The 23,245-nt window shown below is 39.2% G+C and overlaps 2 long non-coding RNA genes across 5 annotated transcripts; both read left to right on the top strand.

The window, feature by feature from the left end:
• The first annotated feature begins 324 nt into the window (after positions 1 to 324).
• LOC135411386 (uncharacterized) lies at positions 325 to 12,930 on the top strand. Of its 4 annotated transcripts, none has more exons than XR_010429131.1 (5): positions 325 to 802; positions 2,176 to 2,322; positions 2,465 to 2,564; positions 6,380 to 6,470; positions 12,735 to 12,930. It is a non-coding gene; the product is annotated as an uncharacterized LOC135411386 (long non-coding RNA). The 4 variants fall into 4 exon arrangements; XR_010429132.1 differs by lacking the exon at positions 12,735 to 12,930 and adding an exon at positions 7,379 to 10,339 and having other exon boundaries at positions 326 to 802; positions 2,176 to 2,224; XR_010429130.1 differs by lacking the exon at positions 12,735 to 12,930 and adding an exon at positions 7,379 to 10,339 and having other exon boundaries at positions 326 to 802.
• A 3,124-nt stretch (positions 12,931 to 16,054) lies between these two features.
• LOC135411387 (uncharacterized) lies at positions 16,055 to 16,931 on the top strand. The gene is made up of 2 exons (XR_010429134.1): positions 16,055 to 16,253; positions 16,775 to 16,931. It is a non-coding gene; the product is annotated as an uncharacterized LOC135411387 (long non-coding RNA).
• The last annotated feature ends 6,314 nt before the right edge of the window (positions 16,932 to 23,245 follow it).

The following is a 23,245-nucleotide window of genomic DNA, read 5'->3' as shown; positions in this document are numbered from 1 at the left end:
GGATCAAGCCCAGTTTCTTAGGATGACTTGTGGAATATACATGGCTGTACTCAAGTGGCTAATCCTCTGTTTCTCTTCCCCACCACTGCTTGTCCCACTGATAGGTGCACGTTCTTGGGATCTGTGATGTGAGAAAGACTGTGTAGTATATACATTCCCAGCTTTGTTTTTGCAAAAAAACCCCAAATCAGCAAGTGAAAATCTCTGATTAAGCGGGGAGCAAGACTCTCCTAGTGATGTAAGTGAAGAGAAGCTTCCCTTGCATTCCCAGGAAGATCAGCTACCAATAAATCATAATTAGTTAATTAGCATCCCCATTAGTGTCTGACAGAATGTGATTAAGCTGCAGAAAGCACAATGTAGAAGCCTGTCAACAGTTTAGGAAGAACTCAAGTCATTCTGAACTCAGCCAACAACAGAGCCATTGGAGAATGCCACTATGAGGTGTCAACACAAGTCACAATGACTTCTGCAGGCATAAAAGGAAATGGAGCTCCCACCATATCTGAGGAAACAAGAAAGGTCAATTGGGCTGTTCTCTTCTTTCTCCGTCTCTTCTTTCACCACATCCCTCAACATCTTAAACCTCTCATTGATTCCCGGCATGAGGCAGTTTGATGGAGAGCACTGTTCATCTCTGGATGATAAAGTTCATGGCTAACCTCTGTCCTTTCACTCTCTCCTCTCCTTAAACTAAGGCTTAATGACTTGCAGCTCTGAGCAGAATAGCAAAGCACAAATGCAGATAGATGTTCAGCAAAGCTGGCCCACAATCTGGCCCAAGGAGAGCATCAAGGACAACGTGAGTGTGACTGACCTGTCATTTTGATGGGTTTTTTGGTCCTGTGGCTATTGTAAGATGTCATACTACCCTAGGATGAGCGCATCACCCAGGGCAGGTTTCTATGTTCTTAGAGGCTTCTGAAAAGTAATGGGATAGAGTGTTTTTGAAAGCATAGCTGTGGGGATTATTCATCCATTCATTGCTAATACAGCACATTCTTAGACCTGTATCTTTTATTGCATTAGCGTAATTTTGTTACTACAAGACATGACTAGCCAGTACTATTTCTTCTATTTTTTGTTCTCTTTTATGTGATGGACTGTGTTGCTAATGGAAAACCCAGGACTCCTTATCTGTCATGCAAATTCTGTGCATTAGCTATCAGTCCTTATAGATGATATTTTTGACTATCAGACTAGAAAATAGTCTGGACTTCATTCCATTTTACAGAGAGGAGGGGGTGTATGATTGTTTGCCCTATAGTTCCTCTGTTTCCTAGGACCTGCAAAGCTCCTCTCCTTGCGTTGGAGGTGGGTAGGAGCATCACTTTTGCATGTGGAGGTGTTTCTGCCTTGAATGGATATTCTGTACCCAGGACTAGACAGGTGAAGGTGTGCAGAGGTTGCAGATGACACCAGCAACTGGCTGGGTAGAGCCTGCTTGCACAGGCACTTACAGTAACTATGCTCTGCCCTGTCTGGTCAATTAATCCCTCACAAAGCCACCAGGAAAAAGAGCTTAAGAAATACCTGAGCCCTTGTTCTGGTTGTTACCATTTCCCGCTCTTCTCAAAGGCAGGGGGCATCACCTTCCAAGTCAATGCACATATAGGCCCAAATCAAAGTGCAGCATGCCAAAATCCAGAGCTGCTGCTCTTTGGTGTCCCTGTAGGACAACACAGCTCATTTGCTAAAAAAACCTCCTCCACAATTGCTACAGGTTGTTTTGTAGAAGTTATTTTATAATCATCTAGAGAAATAGCTTCTCCATTCATTGACTATTGCAATGACTTTGCAGTTTGTGAGAAGCTCAGGCTTTACTGATTTGAGATTTGTTACAGTATCCTCACCTCTTTATTTTTAAAGAAGCGGCTTAAGAAAGTTCTGGTAGATGTGTTATAGTCATTTTTTTTCCAAGTGTGGTTTAGGCACTTACACTTTTCCTGTAGTTTCCTCACTTTGATAAGAAGCATAAATCGTCAGTTGCATACTACTGTACTGGGGATAGAACCTTCAAAAATGTGAGAAAGAAGCCAATTACTGTAGAAATGTTTTTGGATAGCCAAAGAAAGCTGCCTTCATATGCCAAGCTTAGCTGTCTTGACAAGTCATTAATATTCTGTTGGAAAAAAATCTTTCTTTTCCCTTTCAAGCTATATTTTTTTAATTCAGAGGCTCCATTGATTTTACAGAAGACTAATACTGAACCAGTACAATCCAGGTAAAATCAGGGCAAAAAGTTACACACAGGAAACAATAAAAAGGAGAATAAACATGAAAGATCATGCTGTAGCAGGGACTGAGTTCCTGTCACTGCCTGTAAGTAAGCCTGCTTGACACTTTCCAGATAAGACTGCTTTCTGTTGACTGTAATTATATAACTCTTTAGCTGCTTAGGTTGAAACATGCCTTACTGGGTGACTGCCACAAATAGATTCTTTTTTTTTCTTTTTTTTTAAAGCCAGCCAAATACTCAATAACAGAAAAGAAACTCCAGGAAAGCTTTCTCTAATGTTTACCATCTGGAACAGTAAATTCCAGAATGGCATCTTACAAACCAGGTCTGTCCAGAAAAGCCTTTTTAATGGTTTATGATACATGTTGCTACTGCCATAAGCAAATAAAAAAAAGTGCCTGCTTCTTTAACCTAAGTAGCAATGCTCTGTCCTTGGAAATCTCAGCCTCGTTCAGTGATCTATCCATTTTAAGATACCACTGTTTCTGTGATGGAATGTGACAACTTCTCAGTTTCGCAAGGCGGTGCAGTACATCAGATCTATTTTTCTGAAATTGAGAAGAGCAAAGTTGAACAGCTTTGCCAGTAATGAAGAGGAGAGATTAAACCTCTGCAGGTATTCTGATCCTTGCAAGAGGCAGCCGTAAGTGGTGTTGGGAGCTGCAAATGCAGTGGCATGTCTTTGGGTGAGGAGGCAGCCAGGCTTTGCATGCTAACTTTACGGGGTGACTGTTCCTTTGTACTTTGAGACCAGTGTTCCAGAAGTGCTTTCTGACTTCACCAGTCAGCGGCTCAGATCCCATGTCTCCTGTATAGAAGGATGAATTGTGTAAAAACTGTCACTCTACCCTGAGCCTCTCCATCCCTTTCCTCAGCCATCACCCCCATGTATGCCTAAATTCATTGAGGCTCATTCTCATCCTTCAGTTCAGTCATGCCCACTCATGGTTAGTTGTGAAGGATGGATCATTCCTGCTTCTGTAAATGCTGCTGACATCCCTTAGCTTCAGCACGCTCTGCAGAAACCAAACAACATATGACAGACTCAGACCTCATTTCCAGTGAACAGAGAGTGCCCGATGGACCAGTCCAAGGCACACAACTCAGAGATAAGCCACAAAGGTTTTAGGGGCTGGTCCTCATTTCTCTGAAGTGTTTATGGATGTCATGGTTTAACCCCAGCCAGCCACCAAGCCCTATGCAGCCGCTCAGTCCCTCCCCTACCAGCAGGATCAGGGACAGAAATGGAAGGGTAAAAGCCAGGAAACTCCTGGGTTGAGATAACAACAGTTTGATAGGGAAAGCCAATACTGTGCATGCAAGCAAAGCAAAACAAGGAATTAATTTACTGCTTTCCAAGGGCAGGCAGGTGTTCAGCCATCCCCAGGAAAGCAGGGCCCCATGACGTGTAATTGTTACTTGAGATGTCAAATGCCATCATTCCAAACATCTCCACTTCTTCCTCCTTCCCTCCACTTTATATTCTGAGCATAATTTCTTATGGTATGGAACATCCCTTTGGTCAGTTTGGGTCACCTATCCTGGCTGTGTCTCCTCCCAGCCTCCCATGCACCCTCAACATTCTTGCCAGCATGGCAGTTCAAGGAGCAGAAAAGGCCTTGTCTCTGTGTGAGCACTGCTCAGCAATAAGAAAAACATCACTATATTATCATCACTGTGTTCGGCACAAACCCAAACACGGCCCCACACTAGTCACTGTGAAGAAAATTAACTCTACCCCAGCCAAACCCAGCACTACGTTTTATGTAAGTGTATAAAGGACACACTGCCTTTGGAAGAGATGGTCACATCTCTATTTTATTAAAAACAGAGGAAATCAGTGGTGACACAAACAAACTCACTAAAGCTGTACTTTTTCTAAGCATGACTTCTGAAGTTGCAGAGGTGCTGAGCCTTTCTCTCTTTGCATTCTCAAAGAATCCTTCTGCAACAATTTGAAGTAAAAAGCCATCATGTTTGTATAATGTATAAAATGTATAATGTATAATGTAGAAAATATTTTCTTCTCGAGTTCTGATATCCTGATCAAAGTCATATTTTTAATATGACTTGCAGTGGTAAAACACTGGTTGTTTATATACCATTGCCAGTTCTACCAAATCAGCTAAACGAAGCTGAAGAATCAATCAGTCGTATCTGGATTCAGAACGCTGGTCTATAAATACATCCGGAGCTGAAATTTCTGTTAGTGATAGGAGTGGTAAGAGTTGTCAGATTATGAATAATTTCTGTAGTTCTTGCCTTCAAATCTTGATTTGATACTGAACTTTGAGAAATAAAATATTTGAAATAGATAGCTTAAAACTATGAATCTGTTACTTTGATTGTCTGCATTTACATGTCACCTGTTTTGTTTTTTTATTATTGTGTGCTTAGAAATCTTATTTGTTTCCAAGCTTCTGGTAACATTGCTTTCAGGAAAAGTTGTGGCTTCTTAACACTTTGGGTGAATGGAATTGAATTGAATGTTGTTTTCATAGAGGGTAGAAATTTACAGGCTGCAGAACTTCAGAGAGATTGCTCGCTCTGATTCCGTACCAAAGGCGAAGATTAACATTTCCGTCTGACACGACATGCCCCACCACTCAAAGTCTCATTTCATGAACTTTCACTGCATCCTTTCAAAACACACTGTACCAGACAGTTTTGGAAAGTAGAGGCAATGCCTTCACACAAACAGTTCCTCTTCTTGGATTAAAGACATGCATGCATAATGCTGTGACTAACACTTCCCACCTTATGTCCTGAAATGCAACATCCTGTTTGGATCATATTTTGCTTCCTTTTTCTTCTCCATGTAGTTATGTAAACAGCTTTTGGCCTATCTCTTACGGCAGTTTTGGCTTGTTGCATTCAGAGTGTGCCTGTGGCAACAGCTACATGTAGCTCAGATTTCCTTCTGTTGCCATCTGCTCTCTACACCTGATACAAAGCCTGGTCTGTTGGCAAAATCATCATTGTGTGGGCTCTACTTTTCCTCCACAAGAACTTGTTATTGTTCCTCAGAATTGCTAATTTCAATGATATCCATGAAGGACTTGGAGGTGCTGGTGGGTGAGAGGCTGGACATCACACAGCAATGTGTGGTTGCACTCCAGAAAGCCAGTCATATCCTGGGTTGCATCAAAAGGAGTGTGGCCAGCAGGTCGAAGGAGGTGATTCTGCTCCTCTACTCCATTCTCATGAAGCCCCAACTGGAGTACTGCATCCAGATCTGGGATCCTCTGTGCAACAAGGACATGGACCTGTTGGAACAGGTCCAGGGGAGGGCCACAAAAACAGTCAGAGAGATGGAACACCTCTGCTATGGATAAGGGCTGAGAGAGTTGGGGTTGTTCAGCCTGGAGAAGAGAAGGCTCAGGGGAGACCTTATAGCAGCCTTCCAGTACCTAAAGATGGCCTACAAGAAAGATGGAGAAGGACTTTTTAGCAGGGTCTGTTGTGAATAGGACAAGAGGTAATAGTTTTAAATTAAAAGAGGGTAGATTTAGATTAGATATAAGGAAGACTTCTTATAGTGAGGGTGGTGAAACACTGGAACAGGTTGCCCAGAGAGGTAGTAGATGCCCCATCCCTGGAAACATTCAAGGTCAGATTGTAAGTGGCTGTGGGCAACCTGATCTAGTTGAAGATGCCCCTGGTCATTGCAGGATGGTTGGACTAGATGACCTTTAAAGGTCCCTTCCAACTAAAACTATTCTGTGATTCTGTGTGACTTGCTTGTTTAATGCCCTTCAGTTTATATATAGCTCATTTGAAATCATCATCAGCTCCTCCCTCATGCAGCAGAGTATTTGATCATGGAGGCTGGTTCACAAAATTGCCCTGAGCAGGATGGCTCACACAAGGGCTTCTGTTAACTCTGCATCCAAATATCTGCACAATGCAAGATCTAAACAAGACTCTTCCTTGCCTAGATTTTTCCTTGGCTAGTTCTGCACTTGAAATTCACTTTCTGCACTTACAAATATCATTGCTATCTTTGTAATCTGTTTGGGGGCTGTTTTAATTGCATATTGGAAGGACCTGAGCTGGAGATTGTATTTACTTCTCTCCATTCTCATATTAAAGATTCTTTTGGTCAACAGTTTCTGTATAACGTTTTCTCCTTAATTACAGATGGATGCCTGTAGTGAGTCAGAACAAAGACAACTCTAACTCGGCATTGTGTCTCTGATACTGGCCAATACCAGCTACTTAGAAGAAGAAAGTAAGAAAAAGGGCAAATATAAAACAATTTTTCTTCTATTTCCAATCTTTCTTCTATTTCTTGATGCCTTAAGATCAAGAGCTGGAGGTTTTTGGACCAGGAGACTTTCTTCATCTCAAAGATTTAACTGGAGTTTATGTTAAGTAATCTTTGATCAACTTCTACATTAATGAATATATCTAACTGTTTTTTTCAACCCATCCTTGCTTTTGTCTCCTCAACACCTACGACGAAGGGTTACGTGGTTTAACTGCCTGCTGTGCAAAAAAGCACTTCTTTTTATTTTATTTATATTTACTGCTGGCTATTTTGTTTTGGTGCACTTTAATTCTTTCATTATGAGAAGCGGTGATCTGTTGTCCTTTTCAAACCATTATAATTTCATAAGCCTTGATCATATTTTCCCTCATTCATATCTTTTCCAAGTTAAAAGGCACTAAGCTATTTCCATAGCTTCGAACAGACTTTCCTTTGTCCACATTTTACAGAAAAAAAATCTCTGAAAAAGCATGGGCACACAGTGTACTTATCAAATTAATTATGGTTTCTATTTGTGATTCCCATTCTTTCCTTCCCCCTGTGTCAATAGCTAAATTAGAGCCCATTCACTTAGAAGTGTTTTTCCTGTATGTGATACAATGGTCTTAACCTTGTGTTTCACCTACCATTTTGTCTTGCAGCTATTCAACATCGTGAAATCCTTCAGACACTTTTTGCAGCAAGCTTTAGAACTGATTTTACTAAATCATTTTTAATCATCACAAAAAGTTTGTCAGCTAGGCATGCACCTCCTTTGCCTGTCATCTGTAGTTGTTACACAAGTCCGAGCACACAACTTTTGTGATTCTTAGTGGTAATTTCCCTTCTTTATGAAAAATGACCATTTGTTTGTATCTTCATTTCCCTAGGTCATTAGCAGATTTTAATTGCAAGAGTGACTTCTTTTCCGTGCCATGATGATTGTATTCCTTTATGAGCTTTCTGTGAGAGCTTATTGCAAGCTTAGAAAGGAGCAGTGGAGCAGAGGCAGCCTCTGAGAACTGGGGATTCAGATCACAGAAGCAAAGCATCTGGGTCAGCCGGAGGGAGCTAGAGCTGCTGAAGGTCACAACAAAACAGCTGGAGAAATATTAAGGAGACCTAAAACTAGGTCTGTCTGAGAGAAAACTGATTGGAGAGGCTAAAGATCAGCCCATATCAGGTCTTGCTCAGAAAGCTAATTCAGATTAAGCCACGCTATGCGAATGCAAAGAATTATATTAAAATCACATCACAGAAAAAGGATTAGTTGACTCAAAGGAAATGCTATATGTCTCATTTCTCTTTGATTGTCAGTTTAAATCCAGATCAAGACTGTGTTGCTTAAGATGTGTTAGCATCTCGTGGCCCATCTGAGTACAGTATGAATCTCTATTTGCAAGCAGTCATTCAAGTAGCAGAACATAGAATTTCCTCTGTTTATCTGCTCCATGCCTGGGCCAGTTCTCATGACGAAGCCTATTAGTGTGTACAGTTCCTCTTTGGGTGGCAATTCAGAGGTGGAATAGCTCTTCAGAGAGATAGTGGAGATGGGCATCTTAGTTTGTCCCACAATAAATCTTGAGGAGACAGAGCACAAAGCCAGTCTTGTTTCAGTCTGTTAGTGATGAAAGGTGCCGGTAGAGAAGCTGAAGACTGTCTGGATAGGATGAAAAACCTCATTTGCAGCCCATCAGCAAATCCATTTCGAGTGGGCTTGTACTGATGACTGAGGACATACAATTTTGGTTGGTGAGATCTTTCACTCAGCCTACTCTATTTTCTCTTTATGCCACTGCTTACCTATGATCGAGCAGATTTATGTTACATCATTTTGAGAGAGAGGTTGAAAATTTGTTTTGAAAATATATGAAGTTCCCTCTTCCTTCCTCAGCCTTGGCTTTTCGTATGTGTTGCCTGCCCAATCCATCTTCATAAGGGCACATGGAGCCTGCAGCCACCAAATTGTCCTTCTCAGTAATAAAATTAGGGTTTTTAATCAAATGTATTTTTATGCCCCAGACTTCCATTTCAAACCACTCCTTATGCAGTGTTAATATATGTTGTAAAGTAGGCAAGGAAATAAAAATACCACATGATCTATTTGAAGCAAAGTGATCGCTGACTGTGAACCTGAGTTTATTATAAAAAAAACCCCAAATATGTTTTAGTCAACTGAGGCAGGGCTTTTAATCACATATCACAAAATTCCTTCTATGTAGTTATGTCACCAACAGAATAATAGGGAAAAGAGCTAGCATTTCTTTGCAGTCTTCTCATGTTTCATCACGGAAACATAACTGGTTTACCACTGAAGGAATCGTTTTGCTGCATGAAAAGATAGAGTTCATTATGATGTGTTGCAGTGCCATGCTAGTGGTGATTTTTGTTATGCCGTGCACAGAGTCAAAAACTCTTTCAATTTGGATGACTTTAATTAAAATTTCAGATAACAAAGATAAAAGAAAAATTCCATGTCAGAGAGAGTACAGTGTGTGTGTGTGTGTATGTGTTCTTCTCAGACTATGGTAAATTCCCAGAGGGTTATTTGCTTGAAAAGTTAGACACTTGAAAAGTTAGCTCTATTTCCGTGCAAAACTTTTGGACATCCTTGTCTCCAGCTTTCCAGATTAGTAAAAAGACCCTCAAAAACCTCCTTGCCATCTACTCTGCCTTTATCCCAACACATTTGCTGATCAGTTTTAATCGGGAATTTGATGGTTGGAGTTGAAGACACTCATTCTGGGAAAACCCCTTCACACCCACCCGTTGCCCATTCATTCACATTTTTCAAATAGAAAAGAAAAAAAATAGTAACTTTGTGTTTGGGTGGGTGTGAGTTAGTAGAGAAGACAGAAGGTGAGGGAGCCAAACTAGCAGAGGGAAAAAAGGTGCTTGAAACAGGGACTATTTAAAGGGGGGAAATAAATGCTGAGTTTAAGTGTTTGTTTGAGGAACAGAGAAAAGCAAAAATGCTAGAAATGAGAGAGAAAAGGGGGAACAGAAGGTCAATGATCAGACAGAAGGAAAGAATAAAACTGCAGGGGAAAAACAATAAAAGGGATGAAAAAGAGTATTAAAAAATCTCAATATTTTCATGATGAGAAAGCAATTTGGTTTCATGTCCATGTCTTAGTGAATGAAGCTGGCTTTGGTGCCAATTAGTTTCTGAGGGCTTAGAACTTGTCCTCATTTTTCACTGCACTTTTCCTCTCATCTCAACTGCAGCTTCATTTCCTGAGCACAGCTGTAAGTCTCTTTTCTCTTGCTGGAGTTTTGGGAACCATGACCTGCCATGCCACCAGCATCTCAATGATCATGCATGAAAGGCCACAGGGGCTGTCGCAGGCAGGACAGACAGCAGCGGTCTTTAGACAGAGCTTCTTCAGCACCCATACACATTACTCAGCATAAAAATCAAACTGGTCAGGCACCAGTTTCATCTTTGCAACTGCTGATAGGTTCTCAAAATGGCATTGCCACAATATGGGGCTTCGGAAATCATTAATTTGGGGGATTGTTTGTTGTTGCTGTCTAGACCTTTAAAAGGTGAAAATGTACAATTTTTCAGATGTGTTGATATGCTATCTGTAGCATTTTAAAGTTCTGGGGAAGGCATCATTTTTCACTAAAAGTTATGGTCATTGTAAGATAAATTTCAGTTGAACTCCATTTAGACACTTGAGTGTTGTTCCCAGAGTCCATCCAGAGCAGAGGTCTTCCTAAGGCCATAGGATGTTGTGCAGAAAGACAACAGGAGTTCTGAAATAATTTTTTGGCATAAGGAATAAAAATAAAGTTTTAACCAAAGAAAAGAGAAACCTCTCACATTCCAGCTGCAGAAAGCTATAGGAGTCCATTTCTAGAGCTTCCTGAAAGAAGTGGTGAGCTTCACTTCTATTTTGCATGTGCCACAGTGCTGTCTCTCAGCATTCCCTTTAATATGAAAGCACGGTACCCTATGACTAATTTGTTTACCATCAAAAAACTCCTTAATTCCTCATATACTGTAAAAGATCAATATTTGCAGTGGAATAACAGCACAAAAAGTATAATTAAAAAAAATGGATAAGAGTGTAATAGTCTCCTTGTGCGTGAATACTCCAGTAAGAAGCACTCTGGAGAGCATTTTCATTAACAACAACAACAAGAAAAGTGGTAATAATAATGATGGCAAAAATGAAGAAATACATTTTGCATTTATACAAAGAAATAATTTCTCTAGAAATTTGCTTCCAAAAGTGATATTCTTCCAGTTCAGGGACATCCAGTAACCATGAAATATAACCAGGAAATATAGGCAACCATGCTCCAGTTTGAGGTATCTGATATTTTTAATAAACGGTACGAGAATAAAATCCATCTGTCAATAGCATGAAGATCTTTTCAGCGCCAGACTTTATCAAGCTTTATTCCTGCCAATGAGCCCTTAGTCACATGAGGAGTCCTACTTAAATGAATGAGAAAACAGTGTAAAACTTCTGGACTTCTATAGATAATCACACATAACTTTGGGAAGAAATCTTAGCAATGCTGTCTTTGTTCCTTCTCTAATGAAGAAGGTGACTGACCAAAACAGTTATAAGTCACATATATAGATTTGTAAACAGTGTCTGAAATACAGATTTTAGGGTCACTTTCTATTGTTTTGATCCAAGTTTGGGATATGCATAGTAAACATGCATGTTAATTTAGTCCTTGTCTTGACTCCAGTTACTAACAGCTTATCAATAACGAAATGCTTTCCCTTGCATTAGTGGGAAACTACCATGTAGTATCAGATTTGCATGGTATAATCCTGAGTCTACATTTTTCCTCTGGCTTTGAGCCCCTCAGACTTCCCTTAATGATTCAAACAGTCAATATTTGTTGCAGATTCTGTGTTCCTTAATTTAAAAATTTTAATATAATTACCAGATATGCTTCCTTCTTCAGTGTGTTCCCCCATTACCAAAAAGAATGACTGGGGCAGGTTTACAAGAAAATTTCTAAAGTCCATGCTTACAGAATTATTCACATCTCTCTTCATCCCCTGTTACCCTTAGTTTTTTCAGATTAAGGAAAGGTAAATGATTAATCACAAAGTCAATTGCTAAAAACAACAATAACATCAAAATCCTTTTATTGTCTTTATAATGCAACAAATTTTTACATTTTGATGGTTTTTCAGTGTAACTCAAATTCTGTTCAAAACTAACTCCTTATTTCTCTTTAGATTGTGCCTTTAACTGTGCAGGTATTACACTGGGGATTTATTTCAATTCTGGAGAAGTTTAGATACCTGCATTTTCCTTCATTGATTTGCCTCTGGCATTTCAGATACTTATCTCAGCAGAATTATTGACTTAAGCTAAGTCAACCACAACAAACATATGCAAAGCTACACACCCACATAGCAACTTCTGCCTGGTATTGTACACAAATGACAAATGCTCTTTTTGCCTGTTTATGACAGTCACCTACATTCTTCTCACCAATTTGAAGGCTATCATCATTTTCCCTTTCATCAGTTAACTTTAACAACATCTCCATTGCTGCAACAATTTAAACAAGCATGCTCACCCATCAGTGCACAGACTCACTTTTGAGTGGGTGCTCAGGTGGAGATATGAGTGGATATAAGTCTCAAAGATGATTTTTCTGGTAGCAGTTCTCCTTCATGAGTCAGATTCTACATGGGCCTTGAGAGTATAGATTGAAAGCCCCTCCTCTACCTTGATTCTCTATATTTTCCCTACTTTTCCAGCCCACAGTTGTAGGCAGGCATCATAAGCATCCACAGAGCATGACATGGATCCAAATGATGCAAAATAAAGTAGTTAGGAAAAGCATTTGAAAAACAGTTTACTGTCTCTAAAGAGAGGGTTCAAATTTTGTGACATTGACCCCTCATCACCTACAAAGGACCTGCAAATGAACATTAGATATTTGTTTTAAAAACTAGGTAAAAAATTGCCCCAAATACCAGTTCCTTAACCATGCCTGCATGTTTTTTCTTGAAACACCCCTGGTGAGCAAAAGGAAACCTGATGAAAACAATGATTTTGCCTTCTTGTTTGACTAGGCCATTACCTGTATTCAAGCCTGGGGACTGTTTGCCATCTGACTTTTTTTGCTCAAAGTCATCTCGATTTTGAATTCGAAAAACATTCACAGATGGAGAAAAGAAGCACATTTCCTCCAGCAAACACTCTTCTTCCCGTGCTACTTTCTCATTTTCTTCATGGTGATTTTTCTGTTTTTCAGGGACAGACAGTATTTAGTGTTGAGCATTACCATAATGTTTTCTAAAAGCACTTTCTGTGATTGAAGAGACCACTGCTGGATTCCTCACAGGCCTGCTTGGTAGCCTTGCAACAAGCTGAAAAAAAAATAAATGAAGGATAATGAGAGAAATCTGCAAACTGACATAATTCCCCACGTTAATAAATATTTCAAATCATCCCACTAATGCTGTGATTTTCTAAGAATACCCAGAACCTTTCATTAATGACCTCTGCTAATGCCTTTTACTGGCTAGAGTCGTTTCTCTCAGTCACGCTAATAGCAACATGACAGACAGGCCAGTAATGGCATCCCGGGGGCTGCAGCCACCGCAGCTAAGCCGGGGCCTTGCATGGGGAAAACAGGCTGGAGGAAGCTATGCTATTCCCTTTGTGATGGGCAGGGGGCTGCTGTCAGAGAAGGATCCCTCTGCCAGGGTCAGTCGCTGAAGGAGTAGTGTCCAAAGGAGAGGAGGGGTGATCCAAAGAAGTGAAAAGGTATGGCAGCCCTTGAACTGCTCCGAATTATGTGGGGGACTGAGCTCACCCATGGCCCCTTCAGCAGCAGGGAAACAGTGGATGAAGGTTATAAAAGCCCCTTTCTCTCCACCTTAGTGACTGCAGTCAGGAATATTGCCCAACATTTTAAGCTAGTGTTTCCCTTTGATAATAGTGTTTCTACAGCAACACCTTCTAAGAGTACAAGGGACTAGGATCAAATGTTATCTATGTAACAAAGGTAAAAAAAATCAATATTTTGGTAATTGTGACTCATTTGTCATTTCTGTCCCTATATAGAGACAAGTATTCTGAACTTTTCTCATGGAATATTTCTCATGCATGTTGAAAATGTAGGTGTGCTCCTGCCCCTGTGGAGGCCACTGAGGGGTTGAAACTGTCATCATCTGACTCCAGGGAAGAAAACACTGCTGCTTGGTTTGATGCTCTGGAACACATTCTTGTGGAGCAGATGGGGAGGAAAAGGCTGAGACCTACAACAGCACCCGGATAGGTCCATGCCTGTCCCCAAGGCTAGCTGAGAGCCCCTTGCCAAGAACTTTTTATGTTTTAGGAGCTCACGCTCTCACTGGCACAGAACTCACTCCACGACTCAGCCTTCTCTGTGCATCTGGGAACACAAATCACCAGCATCATGTTTGAAAATGCCTTGCCCAATTTTCAGCAGCAGACTTGCCAGGGGACATGCTGGGACCACCACTGACATCAGGACCAACAGCTCCACCAACAAACACACATATTGTCAGACATTGCCCAAGCTACTGTTTCTCAAGAGGGGCTCTTGGTTATGTGCTGTATTGTGCATGTGTGGCCATTTACAGGAGGGTTCTTGGGATCAGTGCTTGAGCTGAACTCAAGCATAAATCATATTAGGTCAGTAGACCAGTGGGGAGCAACAGTAATCTCTGAATCCTTGCTATGTCTAAGAAATGTCTAAGCTGCCTGTATGTGCAAGAGACAAACATGACACTGATCCTAACATTTTCCAGCACTATCTCTGTCATGCAGGAAACTATTGACAAACAGCTCCAAGTTATGCAATACAAATCTACCTGGTGTGCACCTCGTGCTGTAATGCCTTTCGTCCATTCATCATATCAGCGTCTTGTCAGACAGATGCCAAACAATTGTTGCAGGGGTGGTTTTTTTCAGAGGCTTCTGGTGTGAACACCTTTTCTTGGTTCTCCAAATAAAAAAACATTGATCTATAGGTTAGCACGATCAGTTTTCTTCACCAACTTACAGTCCTCAAAATAGCTTAGAAGCAAAGAACTTAAAAGACCTAGTGAACTGCGTTTTTCCTCCATGTTCTCGAATGTGCAGAGTTAAGGGTGAAGCTGAAGAAGCAAAGTAATGGAATAGGACAGGCACTTTTGACAGAGACATCAAATATGCCTAAGATCAAACTGAGGTGAAATCATCTTTGCCTCTGTATGCATCTTGAAGGGCGGAAGAGTTTTCTAATCTTAAAAATGACTGAAAGACATCCTTTTTGCTTACTCTACACTGAATAACTTTGGTGCTTTAACATGCTTTTTGGATATAGACAGGGAGGTGGCCAGCTAAGAAACAATAAGGGTGTGCAGTCAGAGATGCAGAGCTCACTCTCCTTACCAGCATTCAAAACAGCAGGCCACATCTGCAGCTGATGAAACTAATTTCATTGTAACCCAAGGACAACACTGGTCTGTTTGCTTACAGGATATGGAAAACACTCTTTCCCACACATTCTTGAGTAAAGCACTAGAGAGTATCACAGACTATGACTTCCACTGTGGTTTCGACTTAACACTTCACAGTATGCCACATGTGTACCTTTCAAAGAGATGAACAAAAATGTCAATACAGGAAAAGTTCTGGTTAGTGAGTTTTAAATGTTCCACTTTCAGATATATTATCGAGAAAAATATCTGTAAAGCCCACTGAAGTGCTAAATAAAAGTAATTTTCTTCTTGATTTTGAGATCAAAAATATTAAATGAATTGTTTTTCTTAAAATAGTGTCCTTGTTGAAGATTATGTTACCTTGCAACAACCCTTATGTGTTGTTTTTATAAAACATTGAGCTGTAACAGTTGTTCCACTGGGGAAGTCTAAATGTTTAGTAAATGTACATAAACTAACCTCAGCAGTTACCCAAGGAACAGAAAAATCGCGTTGTGTTTCTGGTTTTATAAACAAGGATAGAATCCTGAATGTGCCATAGTCAGTGGAAGGAGCAGCTCTGATTGTGATTCCCAATTGCCTCCTTTCTCTCCAGAGGCCAGGTTTGTTATGATTTGTCTCCCTGCATGCTGGTGTGATCCCAGGGACATTTTGCATCAGAAGAGGGATCACCCTCAAGCCTAGCACTTCACAGAGCAGAGTACCTGATCGGTCCAAATTTGGATCAACCTAAAATCATTAAAAAACCAGGTTTTTTCAATTGGAATGTTTCCACTGAAAACTCCTGGTATTTTCTAAAAACTGATCTAATTCACCTCAAAGTAGAATTAATAGTATAGCACTTAGAAGAGAAATTTGGACTCAGCCAAGTACAAAAAGGAAGGTTCTTTTCTGGCCACTGCTGAGTAATTCATGCATCTAATTTCTAAATTGGTTTCTCTTAAATTACATACAGCTGAAGGAATCATAGAGCCAGAGAATTTCTGTTAAACTTAAAATCAAAAAGCCAAATTGGGATGAGACTGAAAAGATCAGATTTCAACACATCCCCACCCCCAAATTAGTTGATACAGATTATGCTTGCTGGAATTAAATAATAAAAATGTATTTCTAACATATAATGGAGTTCCTTAGACAGTTTTTTATCAGTGAAAATGTATGCATTTAGGTAAAGGACTACATGGAAGTAAACTCTCCTAAAGAGTTCTGAGACCAAATTTACCCTTGGTTGAAGATAACCCTTTTGCATCAAAGAATTACAGTGGATGACAACTGTGATGCATAATCGTCAGCTTTGAATGGAGCTTTGGACCATCAAGGTATTTTTCATCAAGCTAGTTTCCTATGGAATAATGCTGATTCATTCAAGCTAAAACCTTTTGCAGCAAAGTGTCAGTTCTGACACTTCTTTTTACCATCAAAAATTTTTGAAGTGATTAAAAAAATGTCAACACATTTTCCAATTCCTATTTTTCCAATTACAGCATATTTCTCTTATGTTTAGAGAATTTCCCTATGTTGAAACACTATCCATGGTTTGAGTAAGATAACAGTGAAAATTGGGTGGAAATATTTTAAAGATTTTGAAACAAAAAAATTGACAAAAATTAAATTTCTTTCTTAAATTTCTTTCTTAAAACACCAAACAAACAAACAACCACCCAAAATCCACCAAATCCCAGGATTTCACCTTGGTCTATAGAAAAATGAAATTCTTTTATTTCATTTTTTTAATTGTTTTTCCTAATAAAAAAATCTGTGTGAATATATCTACATTTAGTACATAAGTTAGTTTGAAAACATTGGCTAATATTTGTACTGTTTGTTTTTTTTTTCAAAGGACCCTGATTAAGTTGTGAAAGAAACCAATGTCTTAAAGTTCAGCACCATAAGGAAATTACAGATTGTGAATCAAGCCCATGAGAGACGCACTAACAGAGGGGAATGAGCCTGTAGCTTATGAAAACACAATAAAGGTCTAAAAATTCCTGTGTGAATTCCATAGGCTGTTCTTAACCCTCCAGCAAAAATTAGCACCAGGGAAATTTCTGCAGTTGAAAGCTTCAAGACCAGCCTCAAGTTCTACTGCTAAATATTAACATCTGTCGTTATAATGTATTGTATGTCCAAAAGACCTCTCACTGAAAAAATATGATCCATTAATAACAAGTTATTTTTTATGCTGATGCGCAGCCTCATCTTGGCAATTAGAAGATCAGTTTGTATCATTCAACCATCTTCTGTTCCAAGGTAGCATCAGGTCACTGCTGCCCCTTCATGCACATTGGCACATTAAATCCTCCATGCACTAGTTATAATTTGTATCTGTCTTTTAGAAGCAGAAGGTGACCTGGGGTATGTTCTTCCATCATTGTTTATTGTTTAGCATCTCTTGGTCCTGAGCGTACTAACTTTTAAAATGCATAAATGACAGTGGCATGCATGTTCCTGCTATGGCCTGCAAGGGAATATTCATTTCTATTGGCTTAAAAACTAACTTTACTCACAACTGAGCAGCTCCACTAGCATTGCAGAGGTAAGAAAGGCATAACCAAGACTGAATTAATCTTCATTTGTAATTGTCCTTCTCACCCTGGCATTTTATGGGACTATATTTTTTTTGTTATGAGTATATTTGTATTCTCATCATCTTTAACAAACAATGCCTGCATTCAACTGTTTGCCTTGTTAGAAATGGCAAGATGGCAAACAGGCACAACACGAGACCATTCCTGCAGGTGAAAAGAACTTGCCTCTTCCCAAAGGACCTTGATCCAGCTACAGTATCCCGTTAAATGTATTGATTGATGAGCTGCCACCTGGGTTTCAACATGGTCAGATACGATCCTTCCATGCTGTCCTTGCGCCAAGGCTTGATTTAGTTTCCTGAGAATACAGGTATTTCCCCACCTCCTTGGGCTGTCCTCAGCAAAATGGATGATCAATGCTTGCACACTGACAGTACAGTGACAAAATGGCCTCAACTCCCTCACTTTCCTTTGTATAATTTGTTACTGTCCTTGTCTGTTTAGCGATGCATTTTATAGCAGCAGCTGATTCATTCAAGCTTAATAACGCAGCCAAGCTGCTTTCTGACATTATCCCAGCATAATCACTATAATTTCTTCTGTTTCCAATATAGGTCAAGTTCTGCCTGATTCAATAAAGTATCATTTTTAAGTAAGCATCATTCATCTTAGGGTGCATTAGTTTGTTTCATTTTGGTAATTGGTCCTTATCTTTTTTTTTCTTTTTCAGATTTTCCTTGCTCTTTAATTCTCTAATCACACTATGGATTATTAAAAAGCTGAATCCCTGTTAAATAGGATGACCATATACGGAAATTTATCCGCAGTTTAATTTCCATTGTTTCAGGCTTCAGCATTCTTGGAGTTGAGCAAAGAAGTGAGTTCTGATTTTCAATTATAGGCATAGAAAAGAGTAGGAAAGAAAGGGTCTAGTTGCAGTCAAATCTGAAATCGAATAGAAGTGGAAGTCATTTTAAAAATAGCTGGACTAACAGAGATGGTATAGGGGATACAGGGAACTGGAAACCTGATATTTTATTCTGTGGCATAACTTTTGGAATGTGGAAAATATCATCAATATTAGAGAGGGAAACAGATAGCTGTAGGGGTATGGGATTGTGCTTCTCTGTTATTAGATGTGTCTGAGCCCAGTCTCTGAAATGACAGACATGAAAGTCAAAGGGATCTGTAATGAACAAATTATTAAAAAATAATAACAGTTTTTGTTACTATAAGTGGCTTCAGCCTAAAAGGGGCCTCTCAGATGCAGGCAAAGGCTCCTCACCAGATGAGGTTCCTAAATGTAAAGAGTTAGTTCAGAAGAAGCAGTTTTTCAGCAAGCTCCCAATATCTGCGGAAAGGATGAATGATAAAAATTTGACCAGATCTTCAGCATCTTTTTGTGGGCAATAAAACGTTGCAAAAAGAGGTTGCATTTTGTACTCAAAAATGAGATTCACTTGAAATAATAAAAACTTAAATTCTGAATTTAAATTAATTTATATGTTAAATACTTTATTCTGATTCTACTGAAACATTTAAAGTGTAAACACATAATATAAATATATTTAGTCCATGTACTGAAAAATATAACATTCTATGTAGCATAGTATTAATATTTTAACAAGTCAAAATTATGTGAATAAGAACAATGCAATCTAAATTAAATTATCAAAACAAAACAAAACCAAGCAATTTATGACTGTCCCCTATTGAACATGGGAAAGAAATTGGCATATTTCTGTGAAATATGGGTATGGGGAAATCACATTTTATGGGAAATGGGTATATATATGATTTGGCAGCTGTTTCCAGCAGGCACTTTTAAATAACACTCTGCTTACTGTCTGATGACAACTGAAAGTTTAGCTTATACCATCCAAACAGATGAACACTGAAAGTAATCACAAGTAATTATTATATATTATTTATTCTTACTTGTATGCCTGGTGCTCTTAGAGCTCCATAGACCCAGCAGAAGAAGTGGTGCCCTCCCAGGAGAGCAGCTGGAAGACTTTGATCTGTGACGAGCTTCCTACTTCTTCCAATAAAATAAATATAGACCAGAGGTCTACCTCCTTATGTTCTGCAGAGAACTGCCAAATAAAATTAATGCAACCCTTCTCTGATTTGACATTTTTGTCCAGGGTTGGTCTAGAAGAAACTTTTGCCACACTGAATAGCAACTCGAGATGATATGATTTCTTATGCTGATTAAGTCTTTGACATGACTACTTCAGAGAGCTACTCTTTTGAATATAATAACTATTTTATGTAAGTGTGCTGTGCTTTCCAAGTGCATCCATCTGGAAAAAAAAGACAAACTCCTTACTATCGGGGACAGCAATCAGGGTTGTTCCTGAAACAGCAGCCACTAGCTTTTAGTTGCCTTAGAAGATGACTGAAATCAGAATATGAGACAAGGTTGCTGCGCAAGAGGTGATTTTAAAAGTAGTCAAGGCATGATTCAAATAACAAGTGAAGTGGAAACAGAAGTGTCTTAAGGGAAAGAAAGCCTTGAACTTCAGATTTTCCCTAGCATTTTATTTTATGCACTCCAATTCATGGAGGCCCAAGAGACTTCATAATTTCTCCAGGGTATCAGTTCATGTAGTGGGGCTTCTGTAAGTGGTAACAGCCCCTTGGTCTGGACACAGAGTCTGACCCAAGGTACTGGAGAAGATGGAGGCAGACTTCTGCTCTTTCACCGCCATTTGTAATAGTGTGTGTGCAAATAGTGTTACAAGGTATCAGAAATGTTTATCTATAACATCAGTTAAATATGGAAGCTAGCCAGGTTTCTAGATCAGACTCAACAATCATAGACATAGATATATTGGCCATATATATCCATATATATATATTTATATACATATATGTATATATATACACATATATATGTCTTGCCCTGAAGATGTCCCCTCTGGTAGGGTGACAGGGCACTCTGAACAGGAAGCAAAAACACTCAGGTTTGCTGGATGCCTTTGCCTGTACCCAACATCTCTTTTGGATAGCCTGTGTGGCCTCAAGCCTGTCAGAGGTGACCACACACCAGCCAGGTACACCTCTCCTGTGTGGAGCTCTGCTGAAGCCTGAGGAGAAGCTCCCAGCCACGGCCAGCCATGTGGACTGCTACCCTGGTGCAGACTGATGTTTCTCAATGCTTAGGGACAAGATCCACTGAGTTATCTTTGCTGTTTCCACCAGAGGAAAAGGAGAAAATTGTCAGCAAGGCACAATAAGTTTTCCTCTTCTGAGATTTTCTGTCCCTGATGCCCAGGGGATATCACCAGGGGACTGTAAGGGCCATTCATTATCTCTATGTGAGACCTCTAGTGAAGCAGTGGGACAAGTCACATACTCTCCAAACCCTGGGGAAAGCTGCTGTAATTCTGCGTATTTTTCTAGATAACAGTGTGGTGTTTGCTTTTGTTTGGAAGAAGCTGCCTCTTTCCACTCTGACCTGTTCATAAAAGGGGACAGAATGAACCAGTTTCCAAAGCTGCTATTATTTTCTTCAGTGCTGGTTTCTCTACCCCATTTCGGTCTGCTTTTAATATGCTTTTTAAGTCTGATAATGAGTACATTTATCACATTTCTTGAATATTTCTTTTGTAATTCACTGACTTGACCATTCTGAAAATTGCTACATTATGCTAAACAATTATTTTAAAGCAAAGATAGCTGGAATAAAACCCCTGTTCTGTAAAACTGTTCATTTTTCTTCAGGCTTTCAAGATTTTTTTTTTTTCCTTAGACCTCCAAGTAACCAAGAGCAACTAACTGAAGCCAAATCAATTAGTCGATTAAAAATAATAAATGAGGAAAAATCAGATTTATAACTAAATAGAGAAAAACTGTCTAGCCTTCATCCTGTCTAGTAACAATTTTTCCTAAAGTAATAAGGATAAAACAAGTGAATTTAGACTTTCTTGGGGTGAACAGAGAAGTATAAATATCACTTTGGCCAATGGTTATCTCCTTGTAAGGGACTGAAACGATTAAACTATTCAGATAGTATAAAGCAAACATGTGTGCACCATGATCCCCTAAGTGCAATAAAGAGTAATAATGCTTTGGAGCATATGAATTTTCACATGAAATGTTCTAAGTAAGACAGAACTGCCAGAAGCCTCTTAAGGCAGTAATGGCTCTGAATTTGTATGCAATTTATTAACAGAGATACTATATTACATGTAAAAAACCTTACTGACAATAAACAGAGGGAAATTCTAATCAAAATAATTATTTTCATCTTTTCACAATTTAAAAAACAAGAGAAAGGAAACTTGGGACTTGTCTGCTCATTTCGCATTCATCATTAGTGGTATTGTGCCCTGCAGCACTCAGACATCAGGGATTAATCGAAATGAGGCTGTTTATCCCACCGGCTGCTGAAATTCACCCCTTGCTTCCCCCATCTTCCTAGCTTGCATCTGGACCCTCTGACAACTGGTCCCTGGTGCAGTTGCACGCCACATCATTTCTTCTCTCGTCTTTTCATCTTCTCCTGTCACTACTGAAATGCCATCACTTTTCCAATTGCAGCATTTCGATTACTCTTTATCCTCATCAGGAATTACACTAAATGCTATTATTACTTGTTGATGCCTCCTTCACCCAATTCTGAAAAGAGAGGTTGTATGATCCACACCTTGGCCATCTCTTATCTCTCACTGCAACTTGGTTCTCTGTAGCTTCCTCTCATCCAGCAACCTCTTCTTTCTGAAGATGGGCTGAGGAAGTAAAAGTCTGTATTATTTCTCTTCCTATGAAATGCTTGCATTCTTATTTCCTTTTCCACACTTTTGTCTCTGTCTTTTCAATAGATTAAAACATCTTCATTCTAAAGTTCTGCACCTCATTACGTTCTAATCAGCAACTATTATTCATGAAAGAGAAACTGGATTTTTTTCTGACTAGCTCCAGAAAACATCAGTTCACTATTCAGCATCCATGAAATAGAAAAAGAGAAGGCTAAAAACTAGTAAGAAAGAAGTAGAAAATAGAAAACATCAATAACTCATTGCCAAAGTCTGCAAGTCACACCTAGTAAAAATTCATACAGTTTTGATTAATCAGTGTTTAAAAGGATATGGTAAAACTTGAAAAAGTACAAAATAATATAAAATAACATTTTTTAAATAACATGTATCTATAAATTCAGGAATGCTACAGAGACAATAAATGAGGAATAATTGTTGACTGTTTCTCATAGTACAAGTACTGGGGAATATCAAATTAAGTGGTTGTGTGGCAGGTTAAAACCAAAGGAAATACTTCACGAACTATTCTTAAATTGTGAAATTCATTGTCACAGTATGCTGCAAAGGGTGTTGAGAAAGCTGAAAGTACAAGTTAGCTCAAAAAAGAATTAGAAAAAGGATTGGAAATAAAGCCTACCAAGACCATTAGACAGAAAGATGTAGTTATATCTGTCTGTGAACATTCCTAAGCATTATCATTCTTATTTTCTTTCCTTCCCTCTTGCTCTTCCTCTCCTGCAGGTCACAATTCCCACTGTAAACCTTCTCCATCTCTTTCACAAGAATTTTTGGGTATTGATTTGTCCTGAAAACTCATCATGATAGGCCTTTTAGTGTATGTCATAACCTGAACTAAAACATCAACCGATTTTCCTAAGGTGTCATTCTTTTTTAGCATTTGCAGATTGCTGAGAATGCCCTCAGGGATGAAAAAATGTCACTGTAACTTCCAGCTTCATAATATCATACCTACATCTCACAGACTTTCTTGTGGTAGCAGAGATCAATATGAAAACA

This window comes from Pseudopipra pipra, chromosome 3 (genome assembly GCF_036250125.1).
Source record: "Pseudopipra pipra isolate bDixPip1 chromosome 3, bDixPip1.hap1, whole genome shotgun sequence".
Lineage (NCBI taxonomy): Eukaryota > Metazoa > Chordata > Aves > Passeriformes > Pipridae > Pseudopipra > Pseudopipra pipra.
This window is presented reverse-complemented; position numbering and strand designations above follow the sequence as displayed.